At 46.5% G+C, this 21,460-nt stretch overlaps 1 protein-coding gene across 2 annotated transcripts in view; it reads left to right on the top strand.

Moving 5' to 3' along the window:
• LOC142572090 (arylsulfatase B-like) overlaps nt 1–21,460 on the top strand; it is a 41,457-nt gene that overhangs the window by 5,239 nt on the left and 14,758 nt on the right. The window contains exons 2-3 of one of the 2 annotated variants that reach the window (XM_075680938.1): nt 5,970–6,179; nt 18,732–18,804. The gene's annotated coding sequence lies outside the window, so the exon portion shown is untranslated. Of the gene's footprint in view, nt 1–5,969; nt 6,180–18,684; nt 18,805–21,460 lie in introns of those variants that run through there. The other variant, XM_075680939.1, reaches the window with a different exon arrangement.

Genomic DNA, 21,460 nt, shown 5'->3' with positions numbered 1-21,460 from the left:
AATCTTTCATGACAGACAATGCTGCTTGGTCTCCAAAACTGCTAACAAAATACCCTAGTACAGCGTACATGAAACGCACTGCACAAAAGTGCAGAAAGCACTTAAGTCTTACCAATACAGCGCTGCTGCACCAATGCAGCAGACCTGAAATGCGCTGCAGAAAAGTGCAGAAAGCGCAAAGCTTTACTCTACTTTGGCCGAAGTAGCGCCAATTCACCAATGCGGCTTACATGAAATGAACTGCGTAAAAAACGCACAGAGCCTCAAGTCTTAGCAACATAGCGCCAGTGCAACAATACCAAGAACATCAAACGCACAGTGCGTAATTGTAGGAAGCACCAAGTCTTGACAATGCAGCGGCCCTGAAATGCATTGCGCAAAAGTGCAGAAAGCATCAAATCTTATCAATGCAGCGCCAATGCTCCAATGCAGAGGGCATGAAACGCGCCGCAAAGAAGTGCAGGAAACACCATCTCTTACAGCGCCAGTGCACCAATGCCGAGGGCCGGAAACGTCGGGCGCTGAACATAATTGTACATCAAAAAAGAGCACTGAAACAAAAATTTGAAGTTGAGATAACTTGTGAGATCGATTTAGTTGGTCACACACACATCGTCTATAAAATATCAGCGGCGAATATCGCTTAGAACATATTTAAAATCAATTTTAAAATACGTGCGCCCAGCCAACCGCAAAACAGAGCACCTCGCGACATTGACATAAACCGGGATTGTAAATAGCCAAGAAAACGCTACGTCATGTGGCTACGTCACGAATTTTCGTTGGCTGCCATGCGGCTTACATGTGCTCTTCTCCTCTGTTGTTGCTTGTTTTAGCTGTTGTACTCGTAGTGGGACGCGCTCCGTGTCGCTGCAACTGCAGTTTTTGTCGTGTCCATCGGGATATTTCCCACACTATCAGCTTGACTGCGCTGCCACAACGTTCAACGCCGATTTGGTGTGTCTTACCATCGATCGTGGCCGATGCGAGGGTTTTGTTGAGGTTCGTCCTCGCCATCGCCGGCCGCAATATCTGAGTCGCTAAGTGATTGGCCACGTCTAAAGCGCGAGACACATAGCGCGATTTTCCGTGCGATCTGTAGTACGGTGCGTCGTGTGCGACCTGCCGCATGCGGCGATTCGGGACACATGGTACAATTGAGCGAGCGGCGGCCCAGAACCGGCGCCCCTGCGTGGAAGTTCGGAATCCTGCGTAACTTCGAACAGAACGTGAAAGCAACCGTATTTGCACAGCTATCTTGTTTGAAACAAACGATGACAATATAAACACGTCTATGCGAACACTCTAGACGTGTTTCCGCAAGGCCGCGTTAGCAGTATCGGATCCGTTGACAGCCGCTGATTGCCAAGAGCCGGCAGGCATAGCTCGCTGGGCCATCGAATCCGACACCGGTTGCGCTTGTGACATGATCGCTTGCAGCTCGTATAACGAAGCGCCTATGTTAGTCGGCACAACGTGTACACAGTTATGTCACGCTTAAAGTGCAGCACATTTGATTTCTTTGGCGCCAACAGAAGCGAACGAGCATGCCAAGCGAGCTTGCGATCGCTGGGAGACGATGTAGGCCTAGCTCGCCGGCCGTCTATCCGGGGCCGAGGGTACTTGCGATGCGTCCACAGCTCGTAATAAAGCGCCTAAATTCGTCAGCGCAATCAATGCCTGAACATTTATGTTTCTCTTAAGTGAAAATACGGTTAGTTTTCCCGGATCCGTTAGTAGCGATGAGTAAACAGGCCAGTCAGGCGAGCCGCTTCGTATACACACGATTGCTGGCGCGTATGCGCTTACCGCATCCGAGTAGAAATCACGTCAACGATTTACTATTTCGCACAACGTTTTTTTTAACTCGCAATCTTTCGAGGTCACTTTATTCTAGGAGTTATTTCATGTCAGAAACAAATTGTAGCCCATTTATGCGCCGTCGTCAGCGGCGAAAGAGGCCCGCGTTTCGACCAGAAAAAAAAAAACAGACATGATCGGAGCGGCGAGGCGCCCGCTCGCCGGCCCCGCCCCGCCGGGTCTACCACGTCACCATGACGTTCACGCTACCGGCGCTGTCATTGGCTGCGGTCGTTCGACCGATGCGGCAGTCGCACGACAATACGTCATGGCTTTTTGCGAACACGTGACCACTTTGTTTACACTCCCGTTTGCCCCATCTCGTTGCTCTCTGGAACCGAAACTTCGACTGGTCGCTACAAAAAAAGACTGCAAATAATTACCTGTCGCGCTCTGAAGTAAATGAGGTTTCATGCCGTTATTACTGGGTCATTAACTACTTATTAAAGCAGAAAAAACCACGTGGATTTTTTTTTGTGTCAGTACTCCTTGAAGAGCAGTTAAGCTGGGTGACTACCGACAACCGCACTTGCAATAAACTAAAGCGCTCGTACTGGTCAGCGTCGCCCTTTCCTACCGGACTAGCGGTAAATTGTATGAGCTCAGTAACAGAGAAAGACTTATTAACTATTCATAGATAAAATTTGACCTCCATGCCCGCCAGTCAAAATGTTAGCCAGCAAGTTGCAGTAGCCTATCTGACGCTTATCTATGTGCACCGTATGTATAAGTTACACGGCCCATCTTGCTGTGCCATGGCTGTTGAGTAGTAACGGGGCCTGCGTATGACATATGCTGTGATAATACTACGTAATGTGCGCAGCCATTATTAATACATAATAAATTGTAAAGTTTTGACACTTTTTTCCAATAAGACACTATAAATCATGAGCAGCGGTCATCAGTGTCACCGTGCTTATCACCACCTTGCTTAACTGCATGGATGTCAAGTTCTAAGCGCCATCGGTATCCGCTGGGAGCCCGAACGAGCTACACGAGACTCATGTTTGCGTTTTCACCTTGCTCAATTTATGCGAAACTTCTGTTACTGAACCAGCGGTAACCGCATTCTGATGCTGCAGCATGTTCAGTAACCCATAACGCGTTGATATCCGATAATCATCTGTAGATATGGACGCGTTACCGTTCATTTGGATTGCTGGAACTATATTCTTTATTCTGGTTTTCTTTTCTTAGAAGAAGTAAACAAACCTATGGTCCATGGGGAAAAACCTGGGTAATTCGAACACACGCAAGCACACACGCACATGCACACACGCACTCATGTCCTCTCATATTTTTTTTTTTTTCGCTTGGGTTGAGACGTGGCATAACTCACGCTTTTAGGACGTCTGATATTCCAAGCGTTAATCGCGTAACACTGCTTTTGAAGACTTCAAGAACTCCGTTTGGGAGCCTGGCTTAAATGCAAGACAATCACTGAGAAGTTCTGCTTTGATTAGTCTTACGGAAGCGTAGAAAGAAGTTGATGACAGTAAAAGATAAACATTTGCGAATTAGGTTGTCCCTCTCGTCGTCTTTGAACCAAGATTTGCCATTCCACAAGCGCGATCCATGTTACGCTTGTCCAGTGTCGTCTTCGTCCTTTTTTTGTGCATGCTTGTGCTCGTGTGCGTGCGTTCGTGCGTGCGTGTGTGTGCGTACGTGTGTGTGCGTACGTGTGTGTGCGTACGTGTGCGTGCGTGCGTGTGCGTACGTGTGCGTGCGTGCGTGCGTGTGTGCGTGCGTGTGTGCGTACGTGTGCGTGCGTGCGTGTGCGTGTGTGCGTGTGCGTGTGTGCGTGCGTGCGTGCGTGTGTGCGTACGTGTGCGTGCGTGCGTGTGCGTGTGTGCGTGTGCGTGTGTGCGTGTGCGTGTGTGCGTGTGCGTGCGTGTGCGTGTGTGCGTGTGCGTGCGTGTGCGTGTGTGCGTGTGTGCGTGTGTGCGTGTGTGCGTGTGTGCGTGTGTGCGTGTGTGCGTGTGTGCGTGTGTGCGTGTGTGCGTGTGCGTGCGTGTGCGTGTGCGTGTGCGTGTGCGTGTGCGTGTGCGTGTGTGTGTGTGTGTGCGTGTGCGTGTGCGTGTGTGTGTGTGTCAACTTTAGCTCTTCTCGAATCCCGTCCTGCCATGTGCACTCAGTGCTCACTCTCTTTGTCTTTTCCTCTTCGTGATTTCCGCATTGTGCGCTGGTTCTGCTGATAAAAAATGTTGCGCGACGTTTTTCGTTTTACCACTTCGTGATCAGGCACTTGAAGCGGTAAGGTCATTACACTATAGAAAGTGGGTACCATGAAAATTGGTTGTAGGTCCCATTAAAGTATACGCATGGCAATTGTTGATGCGATATAAGTTGAAATAAAAGAACAACGCTTGTTCTTGCATTGCAAATTACTCCATTATGCAGCCCATCACATCCATAATTTCACGTGTCGCCATAACATAGCCTCACTTCCCCTGACGGACCGCGCGCTTTTTTTCTCCTATAGAAAACTGTTCATAGACCGACAGATAGGCACCGGAAGGTGCGTGAAGTGTCCGAAGAATGCTAATCGCATCAAAACTTGCGGTCATTCCTACCCTTTTTTAATGCGGTTGGCATTCAAGGAGTACCTCATGCACATTCTAGGAGGCTGTCTATCAGACGGTCTGCCTGTGTGCGTGTCTCTAACCATTTTCCCACGAGATTGGGTCACTCGCTAGTCCATAGTCTAATGGTTAGAGTATCGGGCTGCTTGTGTCACTTGTGTCACGGGCATGTAATTTTGCGTGTGTTCTGTTCACCGGTTAACCCGTTGCACGCCAACTTGCGTTATAGTGGTATGTGCCACTATTCAATTGAAGAGTGCCACTATGTGCCGCTCTTCAATGAACCTCGTGCAACCCGACTTGGATCACTGGGTATGTGAAACTAGGTATGTGCCACCGATGTCTCTTTCGCCCAGTGCGTATTTGCAAATGGATATGTGCCGTTCTTCAATGACAAAGAATAAAGGTTCTATGATGTCTAAATGTGTTAGAAATGCGCTCACCTGATTTAGTGCTCGTCCAGTGCCTCAACGAGTGCACTGCCTTTAGAATTCTAATGTGTTACCATGTCCCTGAGTTTCCAGAATCACTCATAAATGCGAACAAACGATTATGCCTATAAAGATTATTAAGTATAGTTATTGTTTATCGTGAAGTGAGTCAGATGCCAGTGGTCACAAAGGTACGATCACAAGATACAAAGCTATGAAGTTTCTCGCATCCGCTAGAGAAACTACAAACACACAGACACTTGCGTTGCAGCTGCTGCAGGGTTATTCAGAGTGCTAAGTGCTTCTTGCGACGTGTAATCGACAACGCGACGCGCCCAAGAGAGGAAATACTGCGTCAGAAAGTTCAAGGGCATCCTTTCACTGAAAAAAAAAAAGAAAGCATGCGCCAGCTTCTAGAAACTTCTGCACGTTGGCACAACTTCCAGTAAAGTTCACGGCTAAGAGAACTGGATAACTAGTAGCTAGCGCACACCATCGGAGGCTCCGTGATACCATCGTCTTACGGGGTCGTTTTCTCTTGAAAGAACGCGTGGGACGGGGGGTGTCCGTCTTCTTGCTGCGATGGACATCCTCACGCGCTTTCGTTTGCCTTGGGTCGGTACGTAAATCAGTGCCTGCCGTTTTCGCAGTAGCAGCAACAACACCGGCGAATAACAAAAAAGTAGTTGTAGAATAAAGCTAAGTGCTCGTATTTACGTATGCAACTGTACATGCTTATCTCCTGTGGGTTCCTCGGCTTGTGTGCAGAACATTAAGTTCGCGCTGATTGACTGTATTCAGTCCTTTTCAGACTGTATTCAGACGTGGAGTTGCCGGTGCCACCTAAGGGCACCAATCTCTTTTCAAAAAATATACGCAAACAAAAGCAGAAAGCCTAGTGTCGAGGATGCCAGCACGCACAGGCAGCCAAACAGGCAAAATCGCATGGCTGGATCGTCTGCGCGGGTCGAGCTTAAATGGGTCGACTTTCGCGAACTACCTTGGCTCAATCGGCGCGGCCCATCGCGAGCGCGTGCCGGCGCGCGTCACACATCTGCAACGGAGACAGGGACCGCGGGCTTCTTTTCTGTTACAGCCCGGCGTGCGCACAGCTCGCTCTCTCGCTCAAGCGCCTTCTCGGACGGAAAGGTGCTGCGCGGCGGCAGGCGCATCTCAGAGGCATCGCTTACGGCGCCGACGCCGGCGCTGCCCCAGGTCTCCCGCGGCTGCAAGCTGCTGGTGCTGCCGGCGTCGACGTCAACCGGAAAGGGAAGAAGACGGCCGGCCCGTCGGAGCGCTCGAACCGGTAATAGCCTGTGCACCCGGCTTCCTACTTGCGTCTCTGCGCCCCCTCCCTCTCTGCTGCACTCCTCATCTTTTACAAGTCTGATCTCGCACTCCTATGGCGGTTTCCTTTCTCCGGAGGTCTCTCGAAGTCAACGCGTTGCGGAAACTTTTTTCCGGCGCCGCCGCCACGTTCTTCCGTAGGTTTACCCTTTCGCGCTTCGCGGCGTTCGGCGGGTGTGCGGGGTGCAGTCCGTTTCCTTTTCAAGGACTCGGCGTGCTGCAACCTTTCGCTGCGGCAAGACGACGGGAGAAAGCGAGTCAAGCTGTCATTGATTGGAGGGTCCGCGACAGTTACGTTTCTCGTAGTGCTGTCGTGAGTGAGAAATGACAACGTAGGTCGTATAGACAGCGAATCCATCTCGCAGCGTACACACAGTGCAGTGGGTCAAAGTGTAAGATACTCTCGTGGAGTCAGCTAAACGTAGCCTCTGCAGATGTTACGAAGGTTCTGTTTGCTTCACTATTCGATCCGGTAAAGGAAAATTTTGAGGTACTACAGACACTTGCCACATATCGTTTAGGCATGGTTATCGTGAGCGGACCGATGGACTCAGATTCAGCTATCGCATGCGCAAGTATTACCGCTTACAGATCACCCTTGCCATTTCAGTAAACCCAGTGACAAATCTTCCCCACCAATGGTTGGAAGCACCACTTTAAGTATATACCTGCAATTTTCGCCAGTGTAGCAGGAATCAATACTTTCAACTTGTTCATCTGGTCCCGCAGTTACCTTATTATTTACTGGTCTCAGCTGCATCGACATTCAACTTCGCAGCCATAGAGCGTCTAGCGACTAAATCGAGACAGTAATCGTTTTAAACCTCGTCGACGGACCCTTCGCCACAACATTCGAGCAGAGACCATTGCCACTGTGTCTGTCTTGATTTTCGTGCACTTTCCTATGATGCCACTTTCATAGTCTGCCCAAACAAGTAGTTGCCGTGGGTCCAGTCTGTATATGTTCCACTCTTTGTGTCGCTTAGCTTAATATTGACTTGGGCATGTTTGATTACTTCCACAAACGGTACACGGTGAACGCTTCTCGTATTACGCAGATTTGTAAATTTTGCGGTCTAAGATTCCAAGAAGGTTTCGCTAACTGCACTGAGCACTAAAAGCATTTAATACTCGATAATACAGTTTTCTCTCTTTCAACTTCTTGTATCGCCTGTTACTTGCGTGCTGCATTATTATACTCCTTTTTCTTTACATTCATTGTACACAACGGCAAATGGGCTTAGTGGCGCAAATTATAAACAGCTACAGCAATATATATATATATATATATATATATATATATATATATATATATATGCCTGCAGTCGAAGAAACAGCTCAGTTAACTCACTTTCGAGGACCTCCGTGACAGTCAACTGGAATGCATGTGACGATACGTAATTACAATTCCTAGTCGACATCAGGACTAGTTTCTGCGAAGTGACATTGGCTTATTTGACCAGAAAACCTGAGCCTAATTGGGTGCTTAGCTGTGTCCGAGATATCGCAGTTACGGCCACAGTCTTTGGAGTCTCCGACAACAGATGATGCCGGTTTTCAATGAAAATGTCGCAAAACTATAGAACAAGCTGTCGCTGATAATGCGCGTTAACGTGGGCAGCTGTTTCACATATATCATTTCTGCATCCTCTGCTGCCTTGCCTACAGCCACCCGTATGAAACATTATGGAGGAAGTCGCCGGAGCACTTGGTTCGTAATGAAGCACAGCCGCAACCCTGCATCTGAAGACATATATGAGGCATTCGAGCTTTCGTTGTGCTGTATGTGCGGGTAGGCTGGGGTGTGTACATAGGCCTCATCACTGGATGACATTTGTTAAAGCCTTCTATCGATGATAAGTGGCTTCGATTGTACCAGCAATTTAACCTCTATGAATCAATAATTTTATACTTCCAGTATGTTATGGAAAGGGCCTAAGATAGGAAGCTGCAAGAAAATGACTTGAGGAAATTCGTAGCCCCGAAATCAGATACAAACATACAATATATTTCAAAGGGAAAAGGCCAGCATCAGCACTCGTATGAGGAAAACAGAAATTGATGTCTTACAATATTATTAAACACGCATCCATTACATCATGGAAGAAACCTTTCATTATGAAGCCATTGCATAATATAATAAAAATCCTGTCATTATACGAGGTGGCATCAGAAAGCTTCGAGTCTCACTCTGTTTACAGGAAAATAGTTTATTGTTGTTATTTTGTATTAATTTATTAATTACGCGAAAATCTGTCGGTGTCAGCGTGACCGAAAGATAATATCAAAAATGGCCGACGGTGCAAAGAGTGAAAACATGTCCGAAAATGCTCGGATTTACTTCAAATTTCGCAGGCAGGTTCCTGTAAACACAGTAAATTATAGCCCTTGAAAAAAATTCGTAAATTGTGCACTGACACATGCCTAGATCGTGCGTCAGTGCACACGTAACGTCGCATCCATGTCCAATAGCGCTCCTTCGAGTTATGAGCTCCTCACGGGCAAGTGTGCGTTTCGACTTCGCCTTACCGAGGTACAGTTGGAGCGCAGGTACGCAAGAGCTTGTGCAGACAAGGAATGCGCGGAATAATAGACATTTCGCCCAAGGAACTATAATTTGTTTCTCATTGTCACATGTAAGCCGTCTTAGACGTCTGCGCCGACTTTCTGTGTACATTTAACCAAAGACACCTTCAAAATAATTCCCTTGCGTTGTAATACATTGCTCCCAGTGTTCCTGCCACTTTCTGAATACCTTCTGGAAGTTTTCTTCTCCGCACGACAAGCACCCTCTTCGATTTGTGCTTCCCTTAAGCCCTCGTGTCAAAACGGCGACCTTTGAGCTGAGTTTGTTTCATTTTAGGAATAGAACTATGTCAGCGAAAGCCATATTGCGAGTAGGGTGCGTGTGAAGAGAAACTATGTTGTTTCCGGCTAAAAACTTACTTGTTTGTTTATTTGTTTATTTATTTCCTGAAAGGTCTCTTGTTGAAACATTACATGAGGAGTCAGGAGAGTTGTCAGGAGAGCTCTGCGACATGGTGCATTATCGTCATCCAAATTCTCATGAACCACAGATCGGGCTGTTTTCACCTAAACGACCTCTCTCAGACGCACTAGAACTTGGCTGCAAAACTTGCTGTTGATGGCTTGGTCATTCAGACTAGTTCCCTATCACCAATGCTGCGAATGTTGATAAAGACGATGACGTGCGCTTTGTCGAGCTGCGCACTTGTCTAACCTTTCTGGGTCGCGGAGACGTCGGATCTTCAAGGAAAAAGCCAAAGTAGCTAAGGAATGCCGAGACTTGCTTCATCTCGGCGTTTGAACCCAGGTTCAATCACCAGCGATGATCGTCCGCGTGAAAAACGTGTCATTCGCCATATTTGTCATTCACCATATTTGAAGTATTTCTGGAAGCAGAAGATGCTTCCAGAAATACTTCAAGAGCATATTCGCAAAATGGCATGAGCGCTGTGAATTTGAAATTGAAATTGATTTTATCCATTATAGATTACAGGTTGTAAAAACAAATAATATACAGAAGGAGGTCCCATAGTCAATGACTGTATCGGGACCTCCTGTTATTTATAAAAATGCGCTTTCTAAAGCAACGAATTGAACTACATTAAAATCATATATAAGCAAACATGGAAGAAAGTAAGTACTGGAGAATGCAAAACAAGATTACGAGTTAGTTACAAGAAATCTAACGAAGGAAATTATACAATTGCAAGGAGCAAATGCAGTAAAACCAAATGAACTAAACGAATTGAACAGTAAAGGTAATTTTACCCAAACGTTCAAGACACACAGAAAAAGAAAAGAATTTCAAATATACATGACCATAAATGCAACAGTAGAAACAACAACAAAACAACTTTGAAATACACATCACTATTAATAAAAAAGAAAGGTATCAGAATAGCAGAATATTTGAAGTAATAAGGGTGAAGAAAAAGAGAAAAAAAAAGAAGAAAAAAAGAAGTTAACGTTAAATATTTTCTGTTAGAAGAAAGTTCTTGAGGTGTTTTTTAAATACGGATGTTGAACGCGAAGTTTTGACACAAAGTGGTATGGAATTCCAAAATGAAAAGGCAGCAAAATGAACTGATTGTTTGCCATAGTTGGTGCGCACTTGAGGTAAAATTAGATTATTGTGCAAAGCAAATCTAGTGACATTAGTGTTGATCAGGCAGGTTTTAGGAATTATACATGCAGGAACTTCATTATTCAATAACTTAAAAATAAATATACCCAGATTATACATCACAGTTTTTTTGACAGACAGAATGTTATTACGGTGTAGCAATGGGAGAGCGCTAGTATTATAGGGACTAGAGGTGACTATTCTAATTGTTGGTTTTGCAAAGTTTGAAGTGAACTGAGGTGAGTATTGTATGTATTTCCCCAACATATTAACGAGTAGTTAATGTGTGAGTGTATAAAGGCGTAATATAGTGACACAAGTGTAGAACAGTTAAAAAATTGGCAGGCTCTAATTAATAACCGAATGCCGTAAGCAACTTTCTTTTTGATATTCGAGATATGATGATGAAACTTGAGGTTAGAATCTAGTTCTACCCCTAAGAATGAGCAATGAGTGCTAGAAGGGATTAAATGGGAACCAAGAATCAGCAATGGAACTGAACAAAATGGTTTCTGGGGGGAATTAAATACAATAAACTTGGTTTTCGAGGGATTAATAACAAGATTATTATCTGTACACCAGTTTGTAACCTTAGCCAAGTCATTATTTAGTTTAGTAACTAAGGACGAAATATTTTTATCGTAGTTAATTATTGTTGTGTCGTCGGCGTACAACACACATTGTGAGGATGTTAGACAGTCAGGCAGATCGTTAATGTAAATTAAAAATAATAAAGGTCCCAGAATAGAACCCTGCGGTACCCCTAGGTTAGTAACCTTGGCTTCCGAAAAAACATTAGAAATTTTAACTATGTTATGTCTATCCTGCAGGTAGGTTCGTAGTAACATTAGCGCTGGCCCAGTTATGCCTAGAGCTTCCAACTTTAAAAACAAAATGTGATGGTTAATAGTGTCAAAAGCTTTCGTAAAATCAATAAGAACTGAACCAGCAAAAAACCCTTTATCAATAGCTTCTTTTAAGCGATCCGTTAGGAAGATAAGTGCAAGGTCGGTTGAATAGCCAGGACGAAAACCATACTGAGAATTGGAAAGAATATTAAATTTAGACAGGTAATTGGTTAATCGAGTAACAGTCAACTTTTCAATCACTTTACTAAAGAATGGAAGTATACATATTGGGCGGTAATTTGTTAGTAAAGAACGATCGCCTCTCTTAAAAACTGGAATTACCTTTGCTCGTTTCAGGCCAGATGGAAAAATGCCGGTCCTGAATATTAAATTGATAATAAGACATAAAACATCACATATGAGATGAGCAATTAGTTTTATGTTACTAGGATGAATATTATCAAGACCGGCACTGGTTACTTTCAGCTTGCGAATGACATCAAGAACCTCATGGGGAGTTGTAGGGTAAAGAAAAAATGAATGCGGCACACGATTAAGTGACAAAGGACGGCTACTGATGACTGGTTTGTCCGGAAAAAAGGCATCACTGAACGCTCTTGCTATCTGAAATGGTTGATCATATGTAATGTGATCGTTTGTGATGGTATCGATGAATGAGAGTTGTTCATTTCTGCGCAAAAATGAATTTAAAACTTGCCACTTTTGCCTCGAGTTGCTGCCAGACTGACCAAGTTTGTGCTCATAGTAGGTCTTCCTCGCATTCTTTATTTTGCTGTTGAGTGCGTTGCAAAATTTTTTGTATCGTGCAGAGAGGGCGACATTAAAAGGTTGCCTTTTAGTTTTTTTATATAGGTTGTCACGTTTCCGCATATTGGCTAGTATGCTAGCATTTAACCAAGGGTTATGAGGAAGGGAGAGGATTTTCTTGCATTTTTTCTTGACGGTATGTGAATCGATTAATGATAACAAAATTGCGGAGAACTGAGAAAAGGCTTCTTGCGGATCATTATTTTCAAGGACAGCAGACCAGTCAGTTGTAGTCACAGATTCCAAAAAGGCATCTTTGTTCAGTACGTAGCTGAAGTATGAAATAGTGGGTGACTGCGGCTCTGAGTTGAGGAAAATAAAGATAGGATAATGGTCTGTTATGTCGACATCAAGGATACCAGCCTCTGGCGGTGACGTCATGTTGCTTAGCGCATGATCTAGTAGTGTGCCCTCATTTATCTTATTACAACGAGTAGGTAGCGTTACCAAACATTCAAAACCGTAACTCTGAAAACAGTTGCTATAAAGGGAGCAGGTAGGGGAAGTGTCATCCAGAAGGTTTATATTGATATCGCCCATAATAACTACATTCTTGTTATTAAATGATAGTTTCTCTAGGGATTGATCGAGGGCAGAACAAAAGTCAATGTAAGATGAAGACGGTGATCTGTAAATGCAACCAAAAATAAAGTTTCTGTTATCAGCCTGAAGAAAAGGATGATTGAATTCTAACCAAACAGATTCACAGTTAGTTAGCTTTAAGTCGAGGTCATGACGACGTTTATAGCTAAGATGTGATGATACGTAAACGGCCACACCACCATGACTGCTAGTTTGTCTATGACAGTATTCGGCTGAGTAAGAAGGGAAGGAAAATAAGTTTTTGTCGTCATTGCAGAGCCAAGTCTCAGTAAAGCTAATGATGGTAAATCGAAAAGAGAGCGTTGACAGAAGGGAATTAAAGTCGTCATAGTGTTTCCGCAAACTTCGTGCGTTGAAATGAACGGCCGAGCATGAACTATTAGTTTTTAGTTCATTTAATTGGTTAGTTGAAAAATACGCGGACATGTTTGTTTTTGTTATTAGCGAGGGTTTCTGAAAAGTTTCCCCAAGGTACAGAGCTGTATTAAGTAAATACAGCCAAGTCAGATTCGTTAGCAATGCGAAACACCCTACTACCGATGCTCTTGCGGGCTTTAATCTGGCAGTTATCTGTCCAGAGGAAATTCCATTTCTCAGCCTTCTTTAATGACAGGGCTTTAGATAATAGTGCTTTGTTCTGCGATGTCAAGTGATCGTTGACATACACTTTAGTGTCCTGAACTAGTCCAGAGAAGCCGATGTCACTGAGGCAAAGCTTCGCTTTTCGCGCCTTGCTGACGAAGTCTGCTTTCTTTGTTCGAGAGTAGAACCGGGTGATCACGTTTTTTTTGTTTTCATCTTTGGTTGGAACGCGGTGAACGACTTCCAGATCGATGGGTGAGACAGGACAGCCAATTTTATCTCCGATTGTCTGAATGATTATGTTGCAATCTTCACCTTGAGTGCACGGAATGCCTTTGATCTCTACATTGTTTATCCTTGAATGCTGCTCTAAATCAGACAGTTTGCGAGAGAGAGTACTGTTTTCCAACTTGATTTCATGGCATTCAGTAGTGAGTGAGGTGTTTTGCAGTTTCAGCTCTTTGTTTTCATTAACGAGCAAGGCGTTTTCTGAGCGCAGTTTTTCAACTATGTCGTTGAGAAATTCAACGCTCGAGACCAGGTTACGGATCTGTTCTTTCATTTCATCAAAATCTATGCCAGCAGCCTTAAATCTTACCATTAGCTTGACTGCTATGTCTTCTTCAAGTTTACCGATCCCATTTCCTAATTTTGATTCGAGTTCATCGATTCTTTTCGCGAGCTCAGCACAAGTGGGCATAGTGAAAACAGCCTTGAAACACGCATGCAAGAAAACAGAACCTTCCTAAAGCTACGCTTACACAAGGCACGGAATATATGTGGCAGCAGCGACAGCAAAGCAACAAAACCAAAGATAAAGTGCTCAAGCACAGAAATACTGACCTGCACAAGCAGAAAAACGCGCTTAATAGGTGTTCACTGTGCCGTCGCCGCTGCCAATGATGCCGCCTGTCGAAGCTTCCACGCCTTAAGTAGCGACGAACTCTGGTGTCCGCCTCAGCCGCTAGGGTCGCAGGTACCGCGATGACTCAGGTGACGTTTTTCTTGCACGTGTCGCGATGTCAGGCGGCCAGCATCGAAAACTTGATGACTCAGGTGACCTTGTTCCTCTTGCACGTGTCGCGATGTCCGGTGGCCAGCACCGAAAGCTGCACAAGCAGAAAAACGCGCTTAATAGGTGTTCACTGTGCCGTCGCCGCTGCCAATGATGCCGCCTGTCGAAGCTTCCACGCCTTAAGTAGCGACGAACTCTGGTGTCCGCCTCAGCCGCTAGGGTCGCAGGTACCGCGATGACTCAGGTGACGTTTTTCTTGCACGTGTCGCGATGTCAGGCGGCCAGCATCGAAAACTTGATGACTCAGGTGACCTTGTTCCTCTTGCACGTGTCGCGATGTCCGGTGGCCAGCACCGAAAGCTGCACAAGCAGAAAAACGCGCTTAATAGGTGTTCACTGTGCCGTCGCCGCTGCCAATGATGCCGCCTGTCGAAGCTTCCACGCCTTAAGTAGCGACGAACTCTGGTGTCCGCCTCAGCCGCTAGGGTCGCAGGTACCGCGATGACTCAGGTGACGTTTTTCTTGCACGTGTCGCGATGTCAGGCGGCCAGCATCGAAAACTTGATGACTCAGGTGACCTTGTTCCTCTTGCACGTGTCGCGATGTCCGGTGGCCAGCACCGAAAGCTGCACAAGCAGAAAAACGCGCTTAATAGGTGTTCACTGTGCCGTTGCCGCTGCCAATGCTGCATAACTGCGCATTGGGATTATCTCGAAAGTGGCATTATTTGAATGCACACAAATAAGTTAACTTTGGAAGAAACAGAGCTGCTGTCGAAACCTTTTGATACCACCACGTATGGTAATATGTAAGAAAGTCTTGAGAAAGGTACCCAGGCACGCGGTGCCACACATTTGAGTGAATAGAGCATGTGAACCTCTGTTTGCGGCTGATTTTAGATGGCTCCACGACCACAAGTACTCATCGGTCGTCTAATTAGTAAAAGAGAAGCTCTGTTTTGTACATCCTAAAGCATTGAATACTAAAAAAATTCTTTACCTTATCGGTAAGTCTTCTCTTTTACTACTTATCTTGACGCTGTGGTTTTCGATACCGCACTGACTTCGCAGACATAGTGCTGATTTTCTAGCGCTCATGCCTGATAACTTGTACATTCAATAAAACGTATTCGCTGTCCATCCCAAAGAAGGCTAAAGCCATAAAGACTGCAATTTGTACATGATGGCCAGCGTGAAAGGCTATCATTTCACATTCTTATCAAATTTTGAATTCGTGCTGCACCAAACAACTACACCGGATATCGTAAATGTACCTCATGGGCATCTGATACCCAGGGGCTGCCAAAAGATGTTTTTTTTTCTGCTTGTTTTACGTCGGTGGAGTACAAAAGTCTGCCCGTAGCTACTGGAAGTTCTGCTGGCAAGCTGGTGGCAAGAGAGAAAATTTGGTGAAACTTCAACCGCCCTGTTCAACGAAGGGTTGTGTTGTCGCGAACGGATAGTTTTGCCCACAGAAGACTCCAGAGACGCCTATCGCTACTCCACAAAACTATCTTGCATTAGACGGCATTTTTCGCCCGCTTTCTTTTACATTTCTTGTCAGAGCCGCAATTCCTACGAAAGCGTTTAAAGAGAGAAAGTCCCGCAAATTAGCACGCCGCTGAGTGCCGTGAACGTTCCTGCGTGCTGTCCGACTCGGACGATTGCCCGCAGGAGTAATCAACAGTGAAAGATAAGTAGTGCGCCAAGGACCACAGTATATTAAACGAGAGCGCCATAGACACGTGCTTTCGTGCCTTTATTTTTCTTTCATTTCTTCATTTTGCTTTCTCTGAAAGAGGAATGTACACGCACAACCTTGAACGTTTCTTGTAACGCAGGAGTAGGCCCGTTGCAAACAACCTGCGCGGTAACTTGCAGGCTCTTAGCGGTGCGGTCTGATTAGACGGCAGTGGCGACACAGACTTTGCTTCCAGCTACAGAATCCGTTCCTTCCAGCGAACTGTAGATTGATCCGAAACCTTGCAGAGATACCCGAATCCGTGTTTCTTAGCACCTTGTCGATCGACGGAGACTTTCCTGGCGAACCTTTCATTGGCTCCGCGGAGCCAATTACATCGCGGCAGCAGCGGGTGGCGGCATTCTGGCCACTGCCTGGAAACTGCACACATCTGACGTCACGCTGTTGCGACACGTGACGACAACGTACGCGCCGTGAACGTCGCGACACAGGCGGCAACAGAGAAGGCGCGGCCCTTACCCAATGGGCAGAGGAGACAGCTATAGGCAGGTCGCATTGCGCGCCCGTTGCCGCACTGAAGCCTAATCATAAGTGGTGCTGTCAAGCACGTGCGAGTTGCGGCAGGAAGTAGAGTTGCGCATTCTCTTCAGCAGAGCGCCGGCGCATCCGCGGATGCCGGGAAGTCCGGGGCACCACCGGCGCCGATCGACGACGAGCGTTCTTGCTCAGCAGTGCCAGTGCGCCGCGTCACGCGCTGATCTGGGTCGCTTCGTGGTGCGAGAAAGAGTTGGCCAAATCAACCTTGCCCTAGGCAAGCCTACTGACAACAAGCCCGTATAAAGTCTAACCCCGCAGCGGTGGGTGGAGGCCCGTCGCGGCGCACCTCTCATCTCGGCTGCCGCCGCAGCCGCGCCAGCTCTCTCCGCATCTCGGGACGCAGAGGTATGTTGTTGGCTTTGCTCGCGCGTGCATTTTGCCTTATCTGCGCAGCCGACAATGAGCCAATGCCTATTAATCACGTTAATTATTACTGGATCTGCGACTGCAAGTGGTGGTCGTTGCACCTATAGTGGAGCCGGTCGTGCCCTCGTTGGACGGCTAAACGGTGCCCGTTGATACCCCGTGTCGGAGAAATCTGTGCGGCATTGTAGACCGCCGCCGGCACCCTTTCCTTCCTTCCGAAAGCTCCATTTTCTGTGAGGCCGCAGGTCATATCTCTATACATATATGAAAGGGACGTTGAACTCACTGAGGAACCAACGGGTCTAATCCTTCGACATACCGCGATGTCTCGGCAGTTGCACTGTGTTCGTGAGATCGTGATCAAGAGATCATGATGAGCCTGTGGGCATCGATGAGTTTATTGATCGCCCCATGGATGAGCGTGCTTCTTGGTGCATCTGTGAGTCCATTGCCCATCTTTTTTCTCGAGACTGACGCAAAAGACAAGGAAGCTTCTAGTTGCTTTTGGCACCAGTACAAGGCGTCCTTGCCGGCAGTTAAAGTTGCATTCAAACCATTGGTCTCAAGGCAGTAATTACTGCCACGTGAAGCATGATTCGATCCTCTCTTGACAGCAAAACACACATATATCCCCATATGAAGGCCTTGGGATCTTCATTTGCCACATCCTGTTTGTTTTATCTGCGTTTACACGCGGCATCCTATGCTGGGGTCTTCTGTGTACCATGTATTCTATCGGAATCTAATTGAAGCCTTTCTTTTTTGCTGCAATATTTACTCCCGCAATAACGGCTCTTCAATAGCATAATCGAAGGGACACGTCATGCTGTAGCGATGACGGATTATCAAGTTCTGAATTCACGTGAGAACAGTGCGTCTTTAGTGCTGTCGCAATCCTGCACTTTCATGTGCTTGCAGAGTTGGCAATGAGTGAAAGTTCCTTTAGTCTATAAGCAAATAAAAGCATTGCAACGAATGATGTACAAGCTTTTCACTTGAAGACATCCACTTCAATGATCCAAGAACCTTGAATCGCATCTACACTTGGCCCACTTGTGAAAAAAAAACGCAATTTCAACTCGCTAGGGACCCAGTACCGTACACAAATGGTCCAGCAGACTGAGCATAAGAGCATGTGTGCGACGTCGAAACAGCAGGTGAAAACGCTAGAGCAGTACTGTTTGACGTATCTAACACAAGACGTGGGTTCGGGGAAAATGACCAGGCTTGCCTACAAGAAGTAGCAGTAAAATTACTCGCAGGCAATAAGGAGGAGTCATTAAACATTACGCAGTATTACATAAGCGCCATAAAACGTGTTTTTTTTTCATTTCTTCATGATATAAGAAACACAACAAAGCATTTAATATGTCCCTCAGTAACGGTCAATGTCACCGGGGTGGGGATGCTTTTTTATGGCTTAGAAGACCAGCAAGAAACAGCTGCAGTAAGAAATTGTCAAGCGTTGTATCGTCGCCAGAAGCTCGACCATGACGGCGGCGGTGGTGGTGGCGGCGGTGTACCATGTGGGCTGGCAAGCAATCAACATCCTCTAAAACGCTTAATGCACGCGCTTGAAGAAAGACTTGGGAGAAGGAAGGCGAGGAGGTGTAGAGGTTTAGCTAAAATGACGCTGAGATTCGTCGACGATAGCCTCACTCACGGTCATGGTATACGCGGAGAGAGAGGGAGCCGCTAAGGAGACGTACTAACAAAAATAGCAGCTCGCAAGGGCGTTACCTATTTGCACCACAGCGCCGCCGGCCACACAGAAACCTGGCCTGCGGCTTGGCTTGATATTTGCTTTCTTCTTTTCCGCAGACTCACGCATTCCGCTCGGTGTCAACACGCAGCGAAGCAAGTGCTAGCGCGCGAAGCAGTTCGTCGCTGCAGGGTACGTAGACGCTGGCTTTACTGCAATGTCTCGCAGGTTTCGTTCTTGCCTTCTTTAGATGTTAGGAAAGATTTGTGTATCTAAACTAGCCTGTATATTTAGGTTACGTAATACGTAGCCCCAGAATGACCCTGAAGTTCATTAACCCGACAAAGTGTCGGTTGGATATGTGGAATGTTGAAATTATTTCCTCAGGTTGTACGGACGTCGTTCTGTAAGGAACGGAGCGGTTGGCATTCAAGCCATAAGGGAAAGTCAGGCCCGGGCAGTGGGGCCCAGAGACGCTGATACGTGACCCATACAGCGTGCAATTATGTATTCTGGTGATCTGTTTGAATTTAGTGCTTTTGTGACGTTTCCTCAGAATGCCGCAGTTAACCACCTATCGTACTGTTCGCCTCAGGTAATTCAAAAAGGCCATCCGCTCACTTAATTGCACTCATTATGCGACCTAACACAGACGCCGGTTCTAACCAGCCCACGGTTAGCGTTCATGCTAGACCGCATTTTCCAGTGAACAAAGGACAACGACGCCAACGACGAGAACAACATAAACAATCTGTTGCCCACCTTGCCGTGCTTGAGTTATCACAATCTTGCATTTTCTTGCAGTTTGTCGCGCTCCGTTTCAGCATGCTTATAAGAGCAGCGAGCCTGTTCGAGCTACCCTCGAGGCATAGTAGTCGGTCGAGCAGTGTATCCGGAATGCGGTAAAAAATAAAAGCCTAATGAGTTCAGACCAATTTCGCTCTCCAGCGACATACGAAAAGAAAGAGACTATAAGCTAAACCCCGATACACCAACTCATAGCGCATAGGGCGCTCCCATTTACAGCGCCGTAGCATAACACGCGTCCCGCATGCCTGATCGTCGCCTTCCTTTCGTTGGTCACGACCTATGCGCTCAAGGTGAGCTGCAGGATACGGGTCCGCGTCTCGAGAAACAATATACCGCTGAACATGCGGCGCATGATTCCTGTGGTTGCTGTGGTGGTGCTGGTCTTCACTCTTTCGGCTGTGCCTGGCCCACTTCGGACAATAGCTCTCCCAGCTGACGGCTCCATTCCACGACTCTTTGCAACTTTCCCGTCCACGCCCTTCCTTTCTCACTGTGGTTGGGGAAGTGTGCACAGGCGTTCAACACCCTACTCTAGCACACTGTCTGCCAATCCGTTTTATGTGCGTTTGAAAAAAGTTCGTCCAAGGTTACTCCAGCAGGTATATCTTGCACTCCGCATTCTTTCGCTAGTTCCGTAGTTGTGGACACATTATTTCTGGACACATGAGTCAGCTAAAACCGAGTACCAGTTCACAATTGAAACTCGTTCGCGTACTAATAGTAAACGACAGCTTAAGAACTTCTTTCTTTCTCATTCTTTTAGCAGCCTCAGGCATGTGGAAACAGTTATGTGCGCAGTTCTACTCTAAAGCCTGCAGAACATCGCGTGAGTGAAAGGCTTGTGCTTTAAAGGAAATTACCCCCACGCAGCCCCCCTCCTAACAAGGAAAAAACAAGGTCAGCTTACACACCTGCATGAATGTTTAAGATGGACCGCGCTCTTTATCATCTTGCGCTGGGTACAACTATGTGTAATACCGAGCCCTTCATCTGGTCCTGCAAGGGCTTCTTTTCTGAAAGGAGGACGCTTCTTGACTGCATGAGGTTTCCTCGCCGGACGAGTAGAACCGTTAGTTTTCTCGGAAGGAGTGCGTCTAGCGCGCAAAGTAGTGTCATCAATTCTTCCCACATTGCTGTGAGAGGCTAAACCTATTGTCTAATCGTGCAATATTTGACGCACAAAGAGTCGCTCAGGCGAAGTGATTTCCAGCCAAGTGTGCCAGGCTTACCCCGCCTGTATACATCATGACCACAGCCAGCAATGTGGTATAAAGTTTGAAAACAGGGATAAGGTGCCTCAGAAAGGCTGGCCAACGTTTCGATATGAGGGCCTATCTTCGTCAAAGGTGGCCTCGTCATCCTCGGCATGTTAGATTTAAAGGGTTAGTGCAGTGACGTCATGTGCGGGTGTTGTCGCTGGCGGCTGGTTTTAAAGAGAGAGACTTCAGAAGAAACAAGCGCTGTCGTCCGACGTCTGTGAGCTTTGTTCCCAAGACGGGGTGACAAGAACGGGAGAGTGGGAGCGCGGGGAGGAAAGAAAAGAAATAAAGGCAGCGAACAAAAAAAAAGGGGGGGGAAGCCAGGGCGACCCCAAGACAGAAAAAAAAACGGGGAAAAAAAGACAGAAAGAACAAGAACGAGAAAAACAAAATTTTAAGAAAGACCTGGGCCTGGTAGCGTGTTGTGGATGCGAGGGGTTAGGAAGCATTCAGCGGTATCGCTGGCGGCATGCTCACTTGGCACCAGAAGAGCCACTGCGCACTCGCGCACTCACCGCCTGGCCGGCTCTGGAGCTGTATTTGCGCGAGCACTCAATGCTTAGAATGAATTGAAAAGGTGGAGAAAGTCTCAAAGCAATTTTACAACAGATGAACAAGAGGGCATGATGCTAAATATCCCACCTGACAACAGAGTGGGAAAGTGGAGCACATTGGTAATAGCGCGAAAGTATCAATTTTCTCATAGCACGCGAATTGTTAACTTTTCCTCCTGTCTTGATAGGATATCATCACAATGCTGACATATACATGCACGAAAA

The sequence above is a fragment of the Dermacentor variabilis genome, chromosome 2, assembly GCF_050947875.1.
Source record: "Dermacentor variabilis isolate Ectoservices chromosome 2, ASM5094787v1, whole genome shotgun sequence".
NCBI lineage: Eukaryota > Metazoa > Arthropoda > Arachnida > Ixodida > Ixodidae > Dermacentor > Dermacentor variabilis.
The sequence above is the reverse complement of the archived record's forward strand: the minus strand, read 5'-3'. Positions and strand labels throughout refer to the sequence as shown.